This window comes from Mobula hypostoma, chromosome 13 (genome assembly GCF_963921235.1).
Source record: "Mobula hypostoma chromosome 13, sMobHyp1.1, whole genome shotgun sequence".
NCBI classification, from domain to species: Eukaryota; Metazoa; Chordata; class Chondrichthyes; order Myliobatiformes; family Myliobatidae; genus Mobula; species Mobula hypostoma.
Genome location: NC_086109.1, coordinates 8,005,184 through 8,027,790, shown reverse-complemented (window position 1 = coordinate 8,027,790; position 22,607 = coordinate 8,005,184). Strand labels below are relative to the sequence as shown.

The window sequence follows — 22,607 nt, the reverse complement described above, 5'->3', positions numbered from 1 at the left end:
TCCTCTATGACTTTAATAAATCAAAGGGAATACTGTATTTTTATTTATTTTTAGATTTAGATATACAGCGCAGAACAGACCCTTCCAATCCAACGAGCTGAGCCACCTGGTTACCCACCTATTTAATCCTAGCCTAATCACAGGACAATTTACAACGATAAAGCAACCTGCTAATCGGTACATCATTGGAATGTGGGAGAAAACCAGGGCACCCAGAGGAAACCCACACAGTTCACAGGGAGAACAGACAGACTCCTCACAGACAGCACTGGAATTGAACTCCGAACTCTTGACGCCCTGAGCTGTAACAGCTTCACGTTAATCGCTCCGCTACCGTGGCACCCTGGACAGCGGCTGGAATAAGTGCGCCTGCTTAGAATGGTCCGTAATGAGTTTGCACGTTCTACCCGTGACCGCTTGGGTTTTCTCCAGGTGCTCTGGTTTCCTCCCACAGTCCAAAATATGCCCGTTAGTAGGTTCAGCAGTCGTTGTAAATTTAACTCTGACTAGGCTAGGGTTAAGTAGGTGGGTTGGTGGGTGTTGGGCCAGATGGGCTGTCATCTCTAAATGAAATTTAAGGTAAACGATGAGGGATTGGGAGATCGATCCCTGCAGCCTTTCCTGAGGTTTGGTTTACGATGATCTGAAGACAGCAAAAGTCAGCTTGATCGTACCAATTAGTACGTTCATTGGTCATTGTAAATTGTCCTGTGATTAGGCTAGGATTAAGTTGGCGGATTGCTGGGCAGCACGATCGGAAGGGCCAGAAGGGCCTATTCCATGCTGTATCTCAATAAATAAAATAAATGCAAAATAAATAAATGTGGCCACAAGCAAACCCACCTCAGTGAAGCTGCTGCGAAAGTTTTCCTGAAATTGCTGCCACAAACCCTGTGTCTTCAACTCTTTAAATAGAATGATTTCAGAGATCCTGTGTCCAACGTTACAGACCCCAGCACCATTTCAAATGCCTTCACTTAATTCAAAAGCTCTGCATGTGGTATCGTATTTATTGCCTGCGGCTTTGCAGCTATTATTCGTGATAAACTTACACAATTTGGAGACCAGCAATACCAGCCAACAGCATCTTAATGGAGAACAAAAAGAACGTTAATGAAGGCGTTAGATGCATAAAGTGCTGTCAGTCCACACTCCCAACAGCAGTAAACATTGCCCATGACGATTAAGACGTCAGCTAAAGTTGTAAGTGCTGCAAAAAAAATCAAAATACTAATGTAGTAACAGTACCTTGAAGTAGTTTGGAATGCAGAGAACCACTGGGATGTTCACCGGGCAAAGCAGAAGGTAATGGCTTCACTTACAAACCAAGGGAAGGCAAACAGTTTAATTTCCCTTCTGGCAAATATACACTAGAGCATCCATTGCCTCTGGCAATGCAAACTTCCTTAGCCCTCCTGCGTTCCCCATCACTAGACAATTACCGGTCTAATGACGTGGAAGCTGCAGTATTTTAAGAAACTGAATCTGGAGTATGAGAACGGTTTAGCATTCCTCCAGCACTGTGTTGCTGAAGATATCCAGCACCTGCAGAATCCTGTGTTTTCTGGTTTATTAGGGCTGCCTCTCAGTTGTACACCGAGTTACAATGTGCAACCTTAACAGTCTCAACCATGCTTGTTCACAGATTAAAATAGCGCTTTTTTGACCTTTGTCCTCTGCTATCCAATTCCTTCTTCCTCAGTCCACCTACTCCCCTCCCAGCTTCTCTTTCCCACCTCCTCCCTCGCCCATCTGGTTTCACCTATCACCTTCCAGCTTGTACACCCCCACCTTCTTATTCTGACTTCTTCCCCACCTCCCCCCCCCCCATTCTTTCTAGTCCCAATGAAGGGTCTTGGACTGAAATATCAATTGTTTTAGCCCCTCCGTAGATGCTGCCTGATCTGCAGAGTTCCTCCAGCACCGTGTCTGTGTTGCTCAAGATTTCTAGCATCTGCCAAATCTTCTGCGTTTAAGGTTCAGCACTGACAGTTAAAATCGGTGCTCGCTTCAACAAGGAACCATTCTGCAGATATCAAATAAACAGCATTTTCCTTCACAAAATATTAAAGGTGAATAGTGAAAAAACATCCAAAATGATGAAGTTTCCACTTCTTTGCATGCCATATACAGAATCACATTCTTGCATTCTGCAAGGATTGAGTTGGAGAGGGTTCAAAGGAGGTTCACAAAAATGATTCCAGGATTGAAAGATTTGTCATACAAGGGGTACTTGATGGTTCTGGGTCTGTACTCACTGGAATTTGGAAGGATGAGGGGTGACCTAATTGAAACCTCTCAAATGTTTGAAAGACCTGGATAGAGTGGATGTGGAGCGAAGGTTTTCTACGGCCGGGAAATCTAAGACCAGAGGACACAACCTCAGAACAAACGGACATCCTTTTAGAACAGAGCCGAGGAGGAATTTCTTTAGCCAGAGACTGGTCAGTCTGTGGAATTCATTGCCACAGGCAAATGGAGGCCAAGTCATTGGGTATATTTAAGGCAGAGTTTGATGAATTCTTCGTTGGTCAGAGCATGAAGGGATATGGATAGAAGGGGCTGAGAAGAAATGGATCAGCCATGATGAAATGACAAGAGCAGACTCGAATGGGCCAAATGGCCCAATTCTGCTCCTATATCTTATGGACAAGCACTGAACTCTCTGAAGACGTCAAGCTCTGGGAAAACTCAAAGCAAAGAAAAGTTCAAACATTGGAAAGCCAACTATGCCTTGGTCATGGCAACTGATCAGCCCATGACAACAACTGCAGAGTTGCAGGCAGAGCACAGCACATCACAAAAACCCAGCCTGCACTCAACAGTCTCTGTCTACACTCCTCTCTGCCTTGTTAAAGCAACCAATATAATCAAAGACCCCCACCCACCCCAGATATTCTCTCTTCCCCTTCTCCCCCATCAAGCAGAAGATACAAAAGCCTGAAAGCACGTACCATACTTGCATCCCACTGTTATACAAGAATGAACAGTCCCCTCGTACAATAAGATGGACTCTTGACCTTACAATCTTACCTCATCATGGTCTTGCACCTTATTATCTGCCTGTACTGCACCTTCTCTGAAACTGTAACACTTTACCCTGATAAGTCATGAAGTGTCTTGACCTGAAATGTCAACTGTTTATACCTCTCCATAGATGCTGCCTAACCTGCTGAGTTCCTCCAGCATTTTGTGCATGTTGCTCTGTTTATCAAGCGTCTGCAGAACCTGCAGTGTTGCTATCAATAGTATTACATCCCCTATCATTCCACTGATTTCAATCTTGAGACACCTTATGGAATGCCTGTTATGTCAGATAAGCAATATCAACCACACTTCCCTCACCAATCCTCCCCCATCGCCAAAAAATAAAACACCATCAGTTTAATCAAGCATGAACTGTCTTTGATTTGGCACGGTCCTGAAGAAGGGTCTTGGCCCAAAATGTCAACTGTTTATTTATCACCATAGATGCTGCCTGACCTACTGAGTTCCTCCAGCATTTTGTGGTATGTCACACTTTATTCAAAAATGTTACTGTTTTAACTATGCACCATCTCAGCGCAGTGTGTAATGAATTGACTTGTACACAACAGTACATAAGGCAAGTCATTTCACTGTATCTCAGTACATGTGACAAGAATAAACCAATTTCCCAAAAACTGAAGATGCCAAAAATAGGTCAGGCAGCATGTGCAGAGAGAGAAAAACAGGGCCAAATATTTCAGAGCAATAACCCGTCACCAGAACTGGAAAAACAAAGTGAGAAATGGATTAGAGAACGTGTCTTCTGAGAAGATGTTGAGCAAGCTTGGGCTTTTCACTTTGGAGCAAAGGAGGATGAGCAGTGATTTGATAGAGGTGTACAAGATGATAAGAGGCACCAATGGAGTGGACAGCCAGTGCCTTTCTCCCAGGTTGAAAGGAGGGGCATAATTTTAAGTTGATTGGAGGGATGCTTAGGTGGGATGTCAGAGATAATTTTTGAAATACACAGAGAGATGAGTGCAGGATGCAGGGTACACGCTGCCAGGAGTGGCAGTAAAAGCATACACAATTTTTGTTTTACTTATTGAGATACAGCACAGATTAGGCCCTTCCAGCCTTCCAAGCCACGCCACACAACGACCCTCTGATTTAATCCAAGCCTAATCATGGGACAATTTACAATGACAAATTAACCTACCAACCAGTAGACTGTGGGAGGAAACCAGAACACCCAGAGGAAACCCACATGGTCACGGGGAGAACATAAAAACACCTTACAGGCAGCGGCAGGAATCGAACCCAGGTCGACTGTACCGTAAGGCGTCATGCTAACCCACTACGCTACCATGCCGATACATTGGAATCATTGAAGAGGCTCTTAGATAGGCGCCTGGACCATAGAAAAATGGAGCTATGTGGGAGGGAAGGGCCAGCTTGATCTTATAGTCAGTTAAAAGGTCGGCAGAACATTGTGGGCTGAAGGGCCTGGACTGTGCTCAGAAGGAAAAGCCATGGGGAGAACAGGTGGAGTGCTCCTGATTGGATGGGGAGCAAGGGAATGCAGGTGACTCAAACATTACTTAAGGAGGGTGAAGAACGTTCCCTAACCACTACCATTTGTCTAGAGGCTGTGTAACTGGAGGGAGGGGAATGAGGGCTGGAGGGAAGACCAAAAGAACAAATGGAGGAAGTATGAGATGCAGAACCCAGCAGCTCCCAGAAATAGAACAAAAACCGCTGGAAACGCAGTTGCACAATATTTACAGCATTCACTTTTTAAATGGGAGATCTGATGCAGGTTTTAAAGCACAATGAGCAGACAATTGCTTATCCAGGGAGATTACATTCTCACACCAGGGCTCAAAGGGTAGAAATGGAAAGTCAGGCTGGCGGAACGTAGCGAGATTAACACAAAATAAAATAAAAATTATCCGCTGGACAGCTAAACCTCACTTAGAGAGGAGGATTAACACAGGATTGGTAACATGGTGGGATCATTTCGTCCACAGATTGATCACTTTAGAAACCAGAAACAGGTTTAATATCACCAGCATACGTCGTGAAATTCTGTTTCTGCGGCAGCAGTACAATGTAACACGTAATAATCGGGAAAAAAACTGAATTAAGTATATGTGTGTATTTTTAAAATAGTTAAAAAAGTAGTGCAAAAATAGAAATAAATAGTGAGGTAGTGTCCATGGGTTCAATGTACATTCAGAAATCAGATGGCAGAGGGGAAGAAACTGTTCCTGAATCACGCAGTGTGTGCCTTCAGACTTCTGTACCTCCTTCCTGATGGTGACAGTGAGAGAAGTCCTGGGTGGTGGGGGTCCTTGATGATGGACACCTTGAAAATGTCCTGGATACTACAGAGGCCCGTGCCCATGTTGGAGCTGGTTAAGCTTACAACTCCCTACAGCTTATTTTGATCCTGTGCAGTAAACTCCCATACCAGACAGAATTGTAGCCCGTTAGAATGCTCTCCACAGTACATCGGTAGAAATTTGCTATTTCTTTAGGGGTTTGAGGAGATTCAATATGCCAAACAGTAACAAATTTCTACAGGTGAAGAGCATCGTGACTAACTACAACACAGTCTGGTATGGGAGCCCAGTGAACAGGATCTGCATAGGGTTAGACTCAGGCAGTTCCCTCACAGGCACAACCCTCCCCACCGTAAAGGACAGTGGAGGTGTCTTAAGGCAGCAGCATCATTCTTTAAGGACCTTCACCATCCATACCCTGTTGGAACGCAGAAATCTACAACACATTACAGGCCCTTCGGCCCACAATGTTGTGCTGACCATGAAACTGCCTAGAAATTCCCTATTTTTCTAAGCTCCATGTACCTGTTCTTGTTCCTCTGCCATCAGGGAGGAGGTACAGGAGCCTGAAGACCCACACTCAACGATACAGGAACAGTTTCCTCCCCTCTGCCATCAGATTTCTGAACAGTCCATGAACACTACTTCACCTTTTTTTTGATCTCTTTCTGCACTACTTCTTTTTGTAGGTGGTTATCCATCATATCCAACAGTGACAAGAGACCCGTGCCAGAGAGTTTTTAAAGTGGGAAAGCCGTTGCAATGAGGCAGTTCCACTCTCTTGACCTTGGAAGTCTGGGTCCAGTGGTATGAATAGTTACCACAAACTGAGGTCTTCCTTGGTTGCAGTGGATGACTATGACATCTTCTGTATCTTGTCATGTCCTTCGATCTCCATGGAGTGTTGCAAAGCTGCCTTCCCAGCCACCGGATTCACTGCTGATCTCAGCCGCCCAATCCGAGGAGCTGGGACAGGCATGTCCCTATCTCACCAGAGTAGAAGGCCCACTGGGTGTAACCCGTCTCTGCTGTTCCCCTGATAATAAACCTGATTCTGAACTGGGCCACATTTGGACAGTCAGAAACTAGAGTCTAATCACATGAATTGAATCAAATCAGCATGGTGGGAGTTTAAAAAAAGTGCAATGGATGAAACTCCCTAGTGCCTGGAAACCCTTTTCTGGTTTAATACTGTCTCCAAGGAATGTCCCCTCTGCCATCTGACTCAAGACCCAAAAATGGCTCCGCTTTACTATTCAAGGACAACAAATGTTGGATTTCAGAATCAGGTTTATTATCGCTGACACATTTTTGTGAAATTTTGTTATTTTGCTGCAGTGGTATTCTTGCACTGTTCAGAAATCTGATGGCGAAGGGGAAGAAACTGTTCCTAAATCATTGAGTGTGTGTCTTCAGGCTCCTGTACCTCCTCCCTGATGGTAGCGATGAGAAGAGAACATGTCCTGGATGGTGAGAGTCCTTCGAGATGGATGTATCACTGAGGATATCTACAAAGGGACATCGTTTTTAAGTTGTCCTCAAAGCCTGGGAGACTAGTGCCCTTTGATGATGCAGGCAGAGCACAAACAATGTATAAATAATAGGATGTGGGTGTTTCTGGCAAAGGAGGAAAGAGACCAATGTACCATAATCCAAAAAAGCAAGATGGCTCTGGAATTATTCTGGCCAACATCCTAAGCAATTCTTTCATTCTAGATGCAGGACCCCGCTGTGAAAACTTAGCTCAGGGACTCCTACACACCGGCAGGCACCCTGACATGTAGCATTTCGCGAGAGAAGCACATGCAGAATCAAGATCCCGGGAAGCACTTTGTAAATGTAAGTAATTCTCTGTCCACCCAGTCTTCCAAGTTCTTTTGTTAACTGTGGATGAAGGGCTGATATACAAGTGATCGTCACTGAATGCAGCCATGGATAACTCTACCAACCTCAACTATGAACTGATTCCACAACCTACACCCTCACTTTCAATGACACTACTACTCCTATTCTTGATTGATCAGCCTTTATGTATAGTTTTTCATAAATTCTATTGTATTCCTTTATTTTTCTGTTAATGCCTACAAAAAGAATCTCAAGGTAGTATATGGTGACATATACGCACTTTCATAATAAACTTACTTTGTAATCAACTGGTCCACCCCTTTAGCAGGACAACCACGCCTCGGGAAGCTACAGGTTCCAATGTTTCCACATCTCCACTCTCATTCCTTCTGGAAACTTGATACTGAGGATGCAATGCATTGACTTTGTTTGATTAGGGATATTATGAACTATAGCAATCCTACGGGTAGCGCAGTGAATAGCACAACACTTCACAGTGCCAGTGGTAAGATTGCAGCTCATTTCCTGCCACCGCCTGCAAGGAATTTCTATGTTCTCCCTGTGACCACGTGGATTTCCTCCGGGTGCTCTGGTTTCCTCTCAAGTTCCAAAGACATACCTCACTAGGGTTAGTAAGCCGTGGGCAGGCTTGCAGGCTATGTTGACAACAGAAGTATGGCAACAATTATGGGCTGCCCCTAGCACATCCTCGGACGATGTTAGTCATTGACACAAACGATGCATTTCACTGTATGTTTTGATGTACATGTGACACATAAAGCTAATCTTTAATTTTTATTAAAGCACCGAATACCCTCTGCTTCCAGATCAAGGGTAATCCAACTCAACAGACCAATCTTTATTCATGAGTGCAGTTTTCGAAACCCGAGGCCTCAGTGGCACAATTAACCAATAATCTTGCATCACCTGCCACATCTCTGCCAAGCCCTTGCCTGGAGGAATGTTTCCCTTGTTCACTCCAAAAAGACTGTGACATTGCTGCAAGCAAGATTTTCAGTTCAGCTATGCATATATGAACTTGTATCTATGACAATAAACTCAACTTTGAATATTACAAGTGCAGTGTTTTTCAAACTGCCAAGTCTTCTGATTTCAGATGCAATAGGGCAGAACATCCACAAAAAGACAGGAATAAAATAAGCAATGAAGGCACAGCGGTGGCCTAGACAACGCAAGTACCACTAACACTGATGCATGTCACAATGGTAGTAAGAGAGAAAGAGCATGGTGTCTTCTCACTCCTACCACTGGGCAGGAGGTACCAGTGCTGCACACCATGAAGCTGAGGAATGGTTATACCCTACAACCATCAGGCTCCTGAACCAGTGTGAATAACTTCCCTCACCTTAACACTGAACTAATTCTATAACCTACAGACTCACTTTCAAGGCCTCTGCAACTCATGTTCTCGATATCCAGGCTCCTGTACAGGGTGGAGATACGTCTCTACTAAAGGAGGTGCAAGGCACTCCTTCCCTCTGCTAGTCTGCAAGTCCCTCTTGGGCAAGGTGTACACAACCACCCCCCCCCCCACCGATCAAGGTTAGGTGAAATAACGGGATCAGGTGGTGGATGGTCGTATGAGTTGCTGGTGTACATAACAAGTCCTGGTTGTGCAACCACTGATGCCAAGCAGGCAACCTCTGAAGAGTATTGATAATGGGTGGGGTCACCCATCTTGTACAGATACTGCCCAGTGATAATGGCAAACCACTTCTGTAGAAAAATTGCCAAGAACAATCATTGTCTCGGACAGAGAAAAGATTAAGAGCAACAGCATGAAGGGGGACTTTCCTACAGGCAGAGATTAAAGTCAGATGGAAGATCATGATCGCCCACTTCATACAACACGAGACACGATGACCTCTTCCCTGATGTTAATAATGAAAAGAGGGATTTCCTGAATGGTGAGGGTACTTCATGATGGATGATGTCTTTCTGAGGCATCACCACAGACATCTACAAAAGGACATCCTTCTGAAGTTGCCCTCGAAGCCGAAGAGAACAACTTCACTAAACGCTGAACCAATTCCACAACCTGTAGACTCACCATCAAGGACTCTACAACTCATGTTCTCAGTATTATTCATTTATTTGCACATTGGTTATTTGTCAGTTTTTACTTATGGTTTCCATAAATTGTAATTATTTTCCTGCAAAAGCCCGGAAGAAAATGAATCTCAAGATGGCAGATGGTGACATGCAAGTACTTTGATAATAAATTTACTTTGCCATAGGGTAGTGGTTAGTGCAACCTATTACAGCTTGGGGTGTTGGAGTTCAAGTCCAAAGCCATCTAGAAGGAATCTGTATGTTCTTCCCGTCTGCATGTGGGTTTCCTCCAGGTGCTCTGGTTTCCTCCCACAGTCCAAAGGCATATCGTTTACTCGGTTAATTGGTCATTGTAAATTGCCCTGTGACTGGGCTTGGATTAAACAAGTGGATTACTGGGCAGCATGGCTCGGTGGGCCAGAAGGGCCCATCCTGCACTGCAGCCCAAAATAAAACAAAGACTTTGACATTGCAAAGCTAAACCAGAATCCTAAAGAGGATAAATCCCAACTGTTTATCATTGTAACAAACAAGGCAGGACAAATAATTAGCACAATCATCAACTATTGATAAACTTACCAGAGTTTTGTTTCTTCACTTTTTTTTGACACCGAATTCAGGAGTGAGCTATCAAAAGGTTACAGACATTCATATAGACCACTCACCACAGGGCCCAAGATGTGGCCATCACTGTTAGTGGGCCATTGTTGAAAGCCAGCTTAGTCTGTTCTTAAAGAGACAAATACCAATGCAAACTCTTTTGCAATGACACATTAATAAACACACTTTGAAATTATTTATGTAAAGCCTATTAAATAATTAAGTTATGTTTTGTTAAACAGTGCAAGAGAAGAAAGCCAGAGCACTGTGTCGACATTTCATACCAAATTAAGGCACATTTTGCATCGCTAATAAATATTTTAAACAGCCACTTCCCAAAACCCAAGTAGAAGTTGCAAACAAAAGAAAAGAATGACATGTTTTATCTTTGCCTAACAATGCTGCTCATTAAAGAGTTTTGACGCCTCTGTTCTAATTGCCAGACTAGCCTGAAAATGCCCAATCTCATCTGATGTCAGCAGCTAAACAGGTTTAGGCCTGGTTAGTACTTGGATGGGAGACTGCCTGGAAATCCCAGGTGCCATAGGCTTTTTACAGCATCAGCCACGGTTCAGTTGTTACCACACTCGCTTCCAAGCCAGAAGAACATGGGTTATACACCTAGCTTCAGATGTCTGAGCCCGGAATTTAATATTCTGACACTGTTCAGTCCCTCTCATCCTTACAGCTCCATAGCTGCTGCAGAACCACCACAAACATTAAGACCATTCTTGCCAACCCTCCACTATGAATTCAGGAGCCACCTGTCCCAATCAGGTTCTCGCCCCCTCATCTCTCTCCACCTTCCTCACCCAACCAATTATCAGCCACAATACACAAGCATTCCATAAAACACAGGACCGAAACGAGGCCAGTTGCCGTAGCGCTTCAGTGTATATTACCTCTTACGAAGTGAAATTAAGCGACATAGGTGACAACAGAGTTTCACTTCTGGATGAGCTCAGTGCCTTCGCTTTGACCGTCAAAACATGAAGGAACCAACGCAAACTGCAAAAGTTCCCAGTGATCCTGTGACTTCAGTCCCTGAGGCCAATGTGTGAGAATTCTTCAGGAGGGCAAACCCACAGAAAATATCCGGCCGAGTACTAAAGACCTGTGCTGATCAATTGGCTGGAGTGTTCACTGAGATCTTCTAACTTCTCACTGTGGTAATCTGAGGTACCCATCTGCTTCAAGTAGGCTTCAATTATACTGGAACCCAAGAAGAACATGGAAACTGCCTCAAAAATGATCGTCCATTAGCACTTACATCCACAGGATGAAGTGTTTGAGAGGTTGGTGGTAAACACATCAACTCCCGCCCGAGGAGCAACTGGGTTCCACTCCAATTTGCCTACCGACAGAACGGCTGCACAGAAGATGCCATTGCTTTGGCTCTTCACTCAACCATGGAACATCTGGACTGTGAAGATGCCGTCATCGAGATGCTCTATATCAACTACAGCTTGGCATTCAACACTATCATCCCCTCAAAACTAAATCAATAAATTTCAAAACCTTGGCTATGATACCTCCTTGTGCAACTGGATCCTTGATTTCCTCACTTGCAGGCCCCAGTCAAATCAGATTGGCAACAACATCTCCTCCACGATCTCCATCAACACAGATGTACAGCAGGGCTGTGTGCTTAGTCCCCTGCTCTACTCGCCTTACACTCATGACTGTGTGGCTAAGCACGGCTCCAATGCCACATTCAAGTTTGCTGACAACACCACCTGTTGTTGGCTGAATCAAAGGTGGAAAGGAATCAGCATATAGGAGGGGGATTAAAAATCTGGTTGAGTGGTGCTACAACAACAACCTCTCACTCAATGACAGCAAGGCCAAAGAGCTGATTGTTGATCTTCCATCAGCCAGTCCTCATCAGGGGATCAGTGGTGGAAAGGATCAGCTACTTTATCATTTCAGAAGACCCGTCCTGGGCCCAGCACGCAAGTGCAGTTACGAAGAAAGCATGGCAGCACCTCTACCTCCTTAGGAGTTTGTGAAGATTTGGCATGTCGTCTAAAGCTATGCAAAGCTTCTACGGATGGGTGGTGGACAGTATACTGACTGGCTGCATCACATATGGTATGGAAACACCAATGCCTGAACCTGCAGAACACCACTTGTCACCGGAAGCCGGTCAGAAGAGGCTCCCCTTACTACCACTCTTTGCTTCCTGTCAATCAGCCAATGTTCTATCCATGCTAGTATCTTTCCTGTAATACTATGAGCTCTTATCTTGTTAAGCAGCCTTACGTGCAGCACCTTGTCAAAGGCCTTCTGAAAATCCAAGTACACAACATCCACTGATTCTCCTTTGTCTATCCTGCTTGTATTTTCCTCAAAGAATTCCAACAGATTTATCAGGCAAGATTTTATTTTAAAGAAGCCATGCCAGCTTTGGTCTATTTTATCATATGTCTCCAAGTAACAATCACCTCCAATATCTTCTCAACCACTGAGGAAGTTAACTGGCTTATGATATCCTTTCTTAAAGAATGGGCTGACATTTGCAATTTTCCAGTCCTCTGGAACCATGCCAGAATATAGTGATTCTTTAATGATTATTACTAATGCCTCCATAATCTCTTCAATTACCTCTTTTAGAACCCTGGGGCATAATCCGTCTGGTCCAGGTGATTTATTTACCTCCAGACCTTTCAGTTTCCCAAGCACACTCTCCCTCGTAGTAGCAACTGCACTCACCCACAATCATTCCATGGGCAAAGTCACTTCGATCACATTTCTTCCCCAATCTGATATTTGGGTCTAAACAACTGGACCTCCTGACCATGTCTGTATGCTTTTATGCTGCCATATGATTGGCTGATTAGATAGTTGCGTCAACAAGGTGTACAGATGTACCTAATAAAGTGGCCATTAAGTGTACATACATATACACACATAGATACATATGTGAATATGTGTATATATAAACATACAGACATACATGTACATGATGCACAGCTAAAGAACTCAGCTTGCACATGCGACAATTTTTTCTATTTTAGGTCAAATCTCCTCTGTGAATGAATCAGCTCTACTAATGGGAAAACAAGACTGGTAAAGACACATCATAGCTCACGCAACCCAGCACAGATCACTATGTACAGGCGAGTCATTTCAACCACACATCAGCCTCATACTGCAGCATGAAAGCACTGCATCATACATGCAGACTGGGAGCAGTCCCGCTGTAATGTTTAAACATCCACTGACCTAGAGACGAGTTTCAATCATCCCGTGGCAGCTGGGGAATTTAAATTTAATAAATTAAATGTAATTTAAAAAGCTCCTCTCAGTAATTGTAACTACCAGATTTTCACAAAAAAAAACAACCCTGTTCACTAATATCCTCCGAGAAGGAAATCTGCCTCGCCAACTCACAAGACCGAAATACATTCGAGCAGAATTGGGCCATCCAGCCTATTGAGTCAACTCTACCATTAGATCATTTATTACCCCTGTCAAACACATTCTCTTGCCTTCTCCCTTCCGACATCTTTACGAAATCAGGATTCTATCAACCTCTGCTTTAAATATACGAGTTCCACAGATTCACCACCCTCTGGCTAAGAAATGCCTCATCTCTGTACTAAAGGGATGCCCTTCTATTCTGAGGCTGTGCCCTCTGGTCCGAGACTCCCCGACTATAGGCAACATCCTCTCCATGTCCACTCTACCTAGGCCTTTCAGTATTTGTGAGGTTTCAATGAGAGGTTTTTATGTGACTCCACACACACCCACATGTGCTGAACAGACTACTCGAGACGGATAAGAAACATTGGCGACGGCCACGTCCCTGAACAATCCAAAAGCAGGGGGAGGAATACTCACACGTCCAATGCTGAACCTCAGGGAGAAAACGAGGGAGTCAGCACACATCCCCCAGACAGGGAAAGGTGTCTAGATCCCATCCCAGCCAAAACAACATACCTAAGGGAGCAGGTTAACGCAGGCCTAACCAACAAACCTCATGTCTAACTGAGGATCACCTTCACCAAGGTGATGCTGAAGGTACACAATAGACAAGTGGACAGAAAAAAACATAAAAATGGCTCCAAAGGAGAATACAAACACCAGAAAATCTGCAGATCCTGGGAATCCAAAATGCTGGAGGAACTCAGCAGACCAGATAGTATTTATGGAAAAGAACGAACAATTGATATTGAGCCTAGACTCCTCATATCAAGACTGGGGGTAAAAAAAAAAGCAAGGTGGTAGGTGATAGGAGAAACCGGGAGGGTGGGGCGGGGTGAGGTAAAGAGCTGGGAAGTTGGTTGATGAAAGGGGTAAGGGGCCGGAGAAAGGGAAACCTGATGGGACAGGACAGAAGACCATGGATGAAAGGGAAGGGGGGAGGAGTACCAGAGGGAGGTGATGGACAAATAAGGAGACAAGGTGAGAGGGGGAGAAACAGGAATGGGGAACGGTGAAAGAGAAAGGGGGAAGAAATTACCAGAAGTTTGAGAAATCGACATTCGTGCCATCAGGTTGAAGGCTACCCAGACGGAATACAAGGTGTTTGCGTATGTGTTGCTTTAAGAGAGAACAACTGTTTCCTTTTAGATCTACTAAGATAAGCGAGTTGCTTTTGATTGTCCATTCACATAACATATGCAAAGAAGCAATTATAATAATTTAGTGCTTTGATCATTAACTGGTTATTTTGAATATTTCTGGTTATTATGAATATAAATGACACTGGATTCATTCTGTTCCAATGAAACTAAAATCTCCTCTATGATCTCAAATTTGGCAGAGGCATCCATAGCAGTCCCATGGGTGGCAGCTGTTATAGTAAAGCTCTTAAAAGTTTAACTTCAAAATCTCCATTCTCCTATTTCCAACAAAAGCCAAAGGTCATGCCTCATTATTATAAAAATCAACTAATTAAAGCACTTTGTATTTGACAGTACAGCTCGGAAAAGACCCATCCGGCCCTTCGAGCCTTGCCACCCAGCAACCCCTAATTTAACCCTCGCCTGATCACGGGACAAGTTACAACAACTAATTAACACACAAACCGATGGGTCTTTGGACTGTGGGAGGAAACCAGAGCACCCGGAGGAAACGCATGCTGCAACGGGGAGAACATGGAAATGCCTTAACGACAGCGGTGGGAACTGAACCCGGGGTCGCTGGTTCTGTAAAGCCTTGTGTTAACCACTATGCTACCGTGCCACCACCCCTCCCCCCCCCAGAGAAAACCCATGCAGTCTCATGAAAAATGTACGAACTCCTCATAGATGGAGCCAGAACTCAACTCCGAACTCTGGAATTCCCAAGCTGTAATAGCGCTGGGCTACTGTGATGCCCACTATTGATCGCTTAGGCTATGTTGGCAGACCAGGTCAGGAAATGTTGCAGGAAAAAAAATACGTTGCCCGATTACTGATTCCAAAGTGATCCATAAATGAAACAAAGAATTTCCAGATAGATTTTAATGTACTCTGAAGTTTAGCTGGATTACAAATTATAACAGTTTAATACTCACAATGGTGTAATGCTGATACAAAAGCCAGCCAATGCTATGTTTGAAACTTCGAACCTTGTGCCATTTTGACGTTCTCAACTCACAGAATTTAAACATAACAGTTAAAATTGGTCAGTGTTTTATTAATGTGAAAATTACAACTGGAATGCCACTGTTTATCACACTAGCTTTTAAACGGTTGATGCAGTGCATTTCTAATAATTCCTACATTTAAAATTAATGACTTTTAACTATTTACTGCATTTGGATACAAGTCAATTAAATGAACACCATCTCTGCTCAGTTCCACAGAACACATACTGACATTAACGTACGTCACAGGAGCAGAAACAGGCCATTCAGCCCATCGAGTCTGCCCAGTCATTCCATCGTGGCTGATTTTTTTTTAATTGAGATACAGAGCGGAATTAGCCCTGCTGGCCCTCGGAGCTGCACCTCCCAGCAATCCCTCATTTAACCCTAGCCTAACCATGGGACAATTTACAAAGACCAATTAACCTACCAACCAGTATGTTTTTGGACTGTGGGAGGAAACTGGGACACCCGGAGGAAACATACGTGGTCACGGGGAGAACATACAAACTTCTCACAGGCAGCTGAGGGAACTGAACCCAGATCACTTATCCCTCTCACCCCCAGTCTCCTGCCTTTCCCCTGTAGCCTTTGACGCCCTTACTAATCAGGAACCTACCTATCAACCCCCGCTCTAAATACGCCCAACGACTTGGCCTTCACAGCCGTCTGTGGCATTGAATTCCACAGATTCACTGCCCTCTGGCTAAAGAAATTCCTCCTCAGCTCTGTTCTAAAGGGAACACACATGAGATGAAGCAAGCAACATAACACTATTCAGCGGGTCTATCCAGCCAAAATAACTTCATCAGTTCAGCTCCACATTTTATATTGGAATACGTTATACAAAGAACCACTACAATGAAATTATGGATCTAATTGCAAACAATTGGAAATTATTTGCGACTGTAAAATATTTCATTAACAAGCCCTATTCAGCATTTTAAGAATTGGCTTCTCTGGAGATTGATCCTGGGGGACACAAGATGGGGGTAATCCTCCAATATCAGACGGCCAGAGGTGAAAGTTACCCGGCCATGTTGCCAATACAGCAAGCACATTTCAGGATTTAATACCGATCGTAGGGACACCTCTGCAGACACTGTTTCCTTCATCCTGGTCACGTACAAAGGGTAGTATCGACTCCACAGTGGTCACGTTACCAGCATGGCAATGAGCAACAGGGAAAAATGCTTCCCAAACTCAGAAAGGTCTGCAGAGAATTTACAGCCACACCACGGGGTTAAAGAGCCAAAAAAAAAATCACAATGCTTAGAGATCCTTCTAATTCTCTGACGGTCCCTGCCCACAGTGAAGGATGCTGAAGATTACAGTGTTGTTACACCTCAGGAATGCTCAAATAAGGCTCCTGCAGAGAAATCAAGGAAAATCTCTGATACCTGAAATGATTTTTTTTTTGGGGATTCCCGGTTCCATCCCTGAACTTGGGGGTATGGTGCCGGGATGGAACAGGGACTGTTGCAGCGTGAGGTTGGAAGGTAAGTGAAAACCCATCTACCAGTTTATTAGTCCCAATTATTTCCTCTGTCGCCCTCTCTCCGCACACCATTTCGAAAAAGCTTTCTATTTATTCGGGAATGCCGGCGTTGAACGATTTCCTTGCTTGGATGCGGGGGGGAGATCGGAAAAGTTAGGGAGGATGGAAACTCGCTCATTATCAGCTCTGGCGAACAATTTGGAAACGCAGCTTTGCAATGTAGATCCCAAACCTCCCCCCCCCCGCCCCCTTCCTGCGTCCCTCCCCATCACCCAATATACCTGCACTGTAATACACTACGGTTTGGGTGTAGATACACCTACAATATGTTTAATCCTTCCCATACACAGAGATTAAGTGTGCAAACCGACCACGACGTCCTGCAATGCACGGTGTCCTAAAAGAAAAGTCAAGGACACTCGATAGGGGAAAAAAAAACCCACACGTTCCTGCTGAGAGGTGTGCATCTAATGGAGCCGCTATAAACAGTGATGCAAGCGATCAGGATAATAAACAGCAGTCATTAAGAACAATCCAGAAGAAGGAAAAAAAATAATTTAATGAACAAAGCACGCTCCTCATTGAGAGGGGGGGAAACGATCCACGCTGAACATTTTTTCCATTCAGATGACGAGACTTTTGCAACACAGTTAATCAAATGTTGCTCTTACAAATAAAAGACGCAGCTGCTGAAAATATTTTCCTCCCGAAACACACGCACACACACACAGAAAATCCAGCTTCTCTTCAGAAATTAATTGCGATCAGTTCCCATTTTTCAAAGAAAATCTGGGAAGTCGACGCTCAGGATGGCAGCCCACCTTCGAAAAGGGCATGGCAACCAAGGGAACGGGGGTATCTCCCCCAACTGCGACAAGGGGAAAATCAAACAAACCAGCAGTAACCCCGCCCGGTCCAAGCAAAGCCAGTTACCTACTTCACATGTCAATGCAGCAAAACACAAGTTGCAAACTTACCCCCCCAAACGATCCGGGTCGCCTCTTCTTCTCTTTCTCCCCCAACCACTTCTTTTTAAATTTTTTTTTCCTTCGCTGACAACTTCTGGCTCCTCTGCCACGGATATTTTGTATTATAATGACTGCCTCTTCACTCGCATGCCTTGAGATTCCTTGCAACAGAGGAGGGGGGTAAAGCACACTAGATTGCTTTTTTTTGAAAAAAAAATCCCCACCCAAAAGACAAAAACCTCCCCAATATTTTTTTCAGGCAATAAAAGATATGGGCTAATGCTGGGAGGCAGCTTGCTTGGAGAAATCCGGAATTAGAGCAGGGTTGCAGAGAGCCCGCGGTCTGTCAGATTAGTCCGAGGAAGGTGAGGCGGAGGAGAGGTGGTGGGGGTGTGTGGATGGTTCGAGCCCCGGCTCCTTCCCCCACCGGGGTTCGGGGAGTAGCGGATAGATGGTTCGAGTCCCGGCTCCTGCCCCACCAGGGCTTGGGGGGGAGGCGGGGGGGGGGTTTCGGTGGTGGGACGGGAGGGGGTGGGGAGGGTGTCTGAGCGAGTGTCCAGCGGGTGTCCGAAGGCTCCCGGTCAGCCCCGCGTCCCCTCTCTCCGCCGCCCGCCCGACCGACCGACCGACCGACCGACCGACCGCCGCAAGTCAGCGCAGCCGGAGCCCTGCCCGTGCAACCAACCCTGCTACCCCGCCCCCTTTCCTCCCCATTGGTCAACTTTACCTCCGCTTTCCCTCCCCTCCGACGTCTTCCCCGCACCGGCTTCCCCGTTCCAGTTGCAAAGCTCCGACTATCTGCCCGCTCCCGGCCTTTGGTTGTTTTACCTCTGCCCCCACACACAACTCCAAAGGTGGGAGAGCGAGCGGAGCGGTGGATTGACGTGCGGGCTGGCGAATGAGAACTCAAAACAGCGGCCCTCTTGACGCAAGCAGCCAATAAAGATCAGCCTGTCCGCCGGGGCCGGCATCAAGTTGGGTTGAAGCAGAAAAGAGGATTAGCACAAGCGCAGGGGAGACTGAGCATGCGCCCTGCGTGCGGGTGGCTGGGAGTTGTAGTTTGCTTACGTCGTTCTCCTGCGTAACTGGATAGCGCAGAGCCACACCGTAAACTACAGCCTCCGGCACGCCTTGCGATACCAAGACAAGTTAAAATCTTGGGACGCGTGTTGGAGAAGTCTAAGTTTAACCTTGTCAAACCCAGACACTTGGGTCGGAGGCTATCGCTGGAGAGTGAAAAGGATTGTTGGTTTTTTATACTCACTAATTAAATTATAGGTCTTAAATTCCTATCCTTCAATAGGAAAATGTTTAATTTAAAGTCGTTGCCCTGGAAGGTTGTCTATTCCTCTCTCCATAGATGCTGCCTGACCTGCTGAGTATCCCCAGCATACTTCCTTTTTAAATTGGAGTAAGATATTTTGCAGATGCAGAAACATATAAGTCAAATAAAAACTGAAATAAATAAATAAAAACTAAAAGCTTTTAAGATGCACAATAGCTGAAATAATACCAGGCGTCCGCAGCCTTCACATTGCGTTTGCCGTGTACGGAGGTGCAAGCACAACAAAAGATCAACTTGCAGCAGTATCACAAGCACACAGATTCCAACGGCACACTGAGCATAAATTATACATAAACAGTACATAAATTATACAAGGGAGTGAAGAACAAGACTGAACAAAGCCAGGTTTGTTCATTTATTTATTTATTTAGCAATATGGTGCAATACAGTCCACGCCACCCCAGAAACCACCGTCAGACCCGGTTAACCCTAACCTAATCACGGGACAATTTACAATGACCAATGAACCTACCCAGTGCGTCTTTGGACTGTGGGAGGAAACTGGAGCACCCGGGGAAAGCCCAGGCGTTCCAAGGGGAGGACGTACGGAGTCCTTACAAGAACAGTGCTGGGATTTAGCTCCGAACTCCATAACACTGCGAGCTGTAGTAGCATAAACGCGAGGAATTCTGCGGACACTGGAAATTCAAGCAACACATATCGAATTTGCTGGTGAACGCAGCAGGCCAGGCAGCATCTCTAGGAAGAGGTACAGTTGACAAAGGGTCTCGGCCCGAAACGTCGACTGTACCTCTTTCTAGAGATGCTGCCTGGCCTGCTGCGTTCACCAGCAAATTTGATGTGTGTTGCTAGAGCTGTAATAGCGTGGCGTTAGCCGCTAACGCTGCTGTGAAGGCCGTACCGCAAATGCAGAATTCGAAACGGGTCTGTGGTAGCGCAAACGGTGGCCCGTAGTGTTCCATTGCTGGAATAGGATCGCCGCTGTGCGGGTGGTGAAGGAGGCTGTTCCTGAAACTAGCAGTGTGGAAAAAGCCACTCTGTTCCTCTCTCCATGGAAGCTGCATGAGGGGATTCAACATTCCCAGCTTTTGTTCCAGTCCCATAAATCTAATAGTCAATAGACAATAGTTACAGGAGTAGGCTATTTGGCCCTTCGAGCCAGCACCGCCATTCACTGTGATCATGGCTGATCATCCGCAAACAGTATCCAGTTCCTGCCCTCTCCCCATATCCCTTGTCTCCGCTATCTTTAAGAGCTCTATCTAACTCTTTCTTGAAAGCATCCAGAGAATTGGCCTCCACTGCCCTCTGAGGCAGAGCATTCCACAGATCCACAACTCTCTGGGTGAAAAAATTCTTCCTCAGCTCCGTTCTAAATGACCTACCCCTTATTCTTAAACTGTGGCCTCTGGTTCTTGACTCCCCCAACATCGGGAACATGTATCCTGACTCTAGCGTGTCTGATCCCTAAATAATCTTATATGTCCAGTATAGGATTCCCTTATAAATGTCCTAGCAATGCCGAAATTGCCTTAAAAATACTTCGCGGCTGCTTATACGTGAGGTGGGGGGTTGTAACATTTGACTGTCATTCATTCTTTGGGGCACTCCTCTGTTTTCGTGGATGTTTGCAAAGAAAAAGAATTTCAGGATATATATTGTATACATTTCTCTGACACTAAATATATCAAATATACCAATTTCTCAGTAGTGATGCCTGATGAAGAGTCTCAGTCTGAAACATCAACTGTTTATTCCCCTACATAGATGCTGCCTGACCTGCTGAGTTCCTCCTGTATTTCATGTGTGTTGCTCTGGATTTCCTGCATCAGCAGAATCTCTTGTGTTTATCAACTCTTGGGCAGTGCAGTACGGAAGCAAGAAGGTGAGGTTAAATGTGTATAGAAGATTGGCTGCAACACATTTAGAATGAGGCGTCTAGCTCTGCTTTCCTTGGGATGAGACAATGGGGAAGATACAGAAGGATTTGTCACCATTATACTGGAAGGAAGATGTAATTCCAAGTTATTGGACTCTGGGACTGTGGAAAGAAAGAAGTATGTAAGGAATAGCATCAGGAGGCTGCCATTTGGTCACTTCAGCAAATTGAAGAATAGTGTGGGGGGAGGGAGGGTCTTATTAAAACCTATTGAATATTGAAAGTCCAGAAGATCCCACCCACCCTGCACATGGGCTGTTTACATAGAACATGGAATAGTACAGCACAGTACAGGCCCTTCAGCCCACATTGTTGTGCCACCGCTCCCTGGCCTTCAGCATTATCATGGAAAAGGATAGAATCAGAGAGGACAGGAAAATTTTTAATTGGGGAAGGGCAAATTATGAGGCTATAAGGCTAGAACTTGTGGGTGTGAATTGGGATGATGTGTTTTGCAGGGAAATGTCCTATGGGCATGTGGTCGATGTTTAGAGATCTCTTGCAGGACGTTAGGGATAAATTTGTCCCGGTGAGGAAGATTAAGAATGGTAGGGTGAAGGAACCGTGGGTGACAAGTGAGATGGAAAATCTAGTCAGGTGGAAGAAGGTTTGTCCTACTCCCATCAGGGAGGACGCTACGTAGCATCCACGCCAGGGCCACCAGACTCAAAAACAGTTACTTTCCCCAAGCAGTAAGGCTGAACAACACCTCCACCCACTAACTCACCCCCCTCCACACCCCCAACCATCATTTCCTGGAAGTCATATTATGTACAGACACTCCTCTACCTCGTCTCACCTTATGGACATACAATCAATCAACGTATATAAGCTATCTTATATATTTATGTTTATCATGTTTCTTTGTTATGGTGGTCTTTAACATATTGTGTTTTTTTTTACTGCATCAGATCCAGAGTAGCAATAATTTTGTTCCCCTTTACACTTGTGTGCCGGAAATGAATCTTGAATCTTGCACCTAGAGGGGATGTGGAGGAGAAGCTTCCATTGGTGAGTCAAAGACCAAAGGGCACGGCCTCAAGAATTCAGGAGCATCCCTTTAGAACAGAATTGAGGAGAATTTCTTTAGCCGGATGCTGGCGAATCTGTGGAAATCATTGCCACAGACGGATGTGGAGGCCAAGTCATTGGATATGCTTTGTAGGTTCATGGTTAGTGAGGGTATCAAAGGTTATGGGGAGAAGGCAAGAGAATAAGGTTGAGAGGGATAATAAATCAGCCATGGTGGAATGGTGGAACAGACTGAACGGGAAGAATGGACTAATTCTGCTCCTACAGTACATCTTGTGATCTCATAAGCCTGCTGCTCCATTCGTGGCAGGTCTTTTTGCTGGGCTCCATCTCCGGGCACTTCCACCTCGGTATCCCCTTTTGAATGGACTGACAGCCGTTCCTGCCATACAAAGGGTGGCACGGTAGCATCGCGGTTAGCGCATCGCCTCACAGCCCCTGCTGTAAGATCAGGGTTCA

The 22,607-nt window shown here is 45.1% G+C and overlaps 1 protein-coding gene across 6 annotated transcripts in view; it reads right to left on the bottom strand.

Moving 5' to 3' along the window:
- Positions 1–22,607, bottom strand: part of LOC134355399 (plasma membrane calcium-transporting ATPase 1-like) — a 357,414-nt gene that overhangs the window by 316,529 nt on the left and 18,278 nt on the right. For 2 of the 6 annotated variants that reach the window (XM_063065221.1, XM_063065219.1), the window contains exon 1: positions 17,881–18,439. The exons of 1 other annotated variant lie outside the window; for it this stretch is intronic. The gene's annotated coding sequence lies outside the window, so the exon portion shown is untranslated. Of the gene's footprint in view, positions 1–17,880; positions 18,441–22,607 lie in introns of those variants that run through there. 3 more of the 6 variants (XM_063065218.1, XM_063065211.1, XM_063065220.1) reach the window with 2 other exon arrangements.